This window comes from Austrofundulus limnaeus, unplaced genomic scaffold (assembly GCF_001266775.1).
Source record: "Austrofundulus limnaeus strain Quisiro unplaced genomic scaffold, Austrofundulus_limnaeus-1.0 Scaffold17, whole genome shotgun sequence".
In the NCBI taxonomy this organism is placed as follows: domain Eukaryota; kingdom Metazoa; phylum Chordata; class Actinopteri; order Cyprinodontiformes; family Rivulidae; genus Austrofundulus; species Austrofundulus limnaeus.
Window position 1 is genome coordinate 3,518,115 of NW_013952419.1, and position 2,063 is coordinate 3,520,177.

Sequence of the window (2,063 nt, forward strand, 5' to 3'; positions counted from 1 at the left end):
TGCCACCGCAGTTTGTCCTTCATGAGCCTTCGTAGACAAGATGCCGGTGCGAGATGGTGGCTGCCTTTATCCGCGACCATGGAGATATAAACAGCTTTTTATAAGGTAAAAATAATAAAACAAGGTCTTTGTCTGCAATGATTAGACATGTTTTTTTATTATTGTCATTAGTGATTATCTCAATTTCGGCTAAAAGAATTGACAAAATCCTACACACTGTGCCTTTAAGGTGCAGAAGTCTCCCAACTTCTTTATACTTTGCTTTCAATGAGTCATATTTTCTTGTCATCTTTTACTTAATAGGTCTTCAGGCTGAAAGTCTTTCCCTGTTTCACTTTATTCATTGGCTGCTTTTTTTCACTCTCCTTCAGGCCAATAACTAATTATATTCATCTCCATCTGCTGCTGCTTATCAGTAGTCTTGCTGCAGAGGCAACAGGTCCAGAGAGGAACTCAGACATCCCTCTCTTCTGCAACACTCTCCCGCTCCTGGAGAATCCCAAGCTGTTGCAGAGGGGATATTTTCCGGATATGTGCATGTATAATGTGCTACAAAATTGATGCCTTCCCCACTTTTTTTTTAGCTTAAAAAGCATAAAAATCTAACCCTCCTGTTCAATGCCACCCCTAAATTTCATACAGGATTTTTCAGCCCGTGCGGTGGTGGGGGCTGTTTTGGAGGAATGTGGAGCGGCCAGTCTGGTCCAACAGCAGAAGATGTTGTTAGTTTAGCTCATCTTGTCCTATTGAGCACACTAACATGGAACCAGGCCTGTCCCGAAAAGTGATAAACCAATTCATCGCACGATTCAAATGAGGTTGATCATTTTCTTTTGCCTGCTTYGTTTTCTTCGTGTCTCTTTTCTACTCCTTAGCACTGAGAGGGTTTTTTTCGACACTACGTAAACTTCCACAAGCTCGGTAAGCGGAGAGCAGAGGTGTATTCTCATTTATCGTGATCATTTCTGAGACAAATTATCGTTCAGCAAAATTTGTTACCGAGCCATTCCTATGTGCAACTCCCATCCAAGATCCAAGATGGCAGTGGTGGCGGCAGATGTATGTAGCTGTGCAGTATCGCTGCAGGAAAATACATCYCATTTGGCTTTACAGGCATCTGCAGGTCTGTTTTTGATCAAATTTACCTCAGCTTTAGTGTTGCTGTTACTCTGTATGCTACATAAACGGAAGATCAAAGACGCAAACGACGGACATCATTTTTGAAAAACAACAGCACACAAGCGTCCTATGGCGTGTATACAAGCATCGACCATAAGTTATCCTAACGTTGGTAAATATCTACCTTGCTGGTTGGGCTGGTTTCTCTGGCTTGCTGCTGTTGCGGCRTGTCTCGGTGGAGTRGCRGATGTGGATGGAGTCCCTCAGCCCTCGGATTGTCCCTCGAGTTTGGACGGAGCGCCTGGGGTCGACTTGCCGGCCTGGACRCGTGGYGGTGGRAGCCGGGACGGAGCGACTAATCTAACAAGTGAGGCGTACCAGCTTCCCTGTTGCCTATTTGGATCAATATCAGCCGTGCCCTGTTTTTCGGTTGAGGATCAAACTGGAGCTGCTGGTTTTGGTGGGTATGCTCGTGTCCGACATGGTGGGAACCATGTTATTCAAGCCTTGAAATGTGCGCCATTCAGCGAAGAAAAGAACAGCAAGCTACTGACTGGCTTCAGAACCTCACCTGATCAGGTAGTAATTTCAGCCTATGTTACTGTTTTTCATCAGTGGACAAAAGACATTTGTGCTAAAGGCACGGATATAACAGACTCTGTTTTAACCAGTCRGAAACAACATTTAAGACTTCTGTTTAATATTATTTTAGTCATTGGAAATATTGAACTTAATCCAGGTCCAGATAAAAATGTTTTTATGTCCACTTTTTTATATTTTATGGGATTTAATACATATGTTTTTAATAATTATCTTGACCTGGGTTTGTGCACAGGTGTATCTTATATAAATCCAACTCAATTGCAGTCTATACAGGGATCTATATTATATCCTGAAAAGGTTAGACAACCTCCTTTATGTCAAGTCTGAACACTACATCAGTA

General features: G+C 42.7%; 1 protein-coding gene across 1 annotated transcript in view; it reads right to left on the bottom strand.

Moving 5' to 3' along the window:
• Nucleotides 1-2,063, bottom strand: part of rxfp2a (relaxin family peptide receptor 2a) — a gene marked incomplete at its 3' end in the record, with an annotated part of 55,639 nt that overhangs the window by 10,078 nt on the left and 43,498 nt on the right.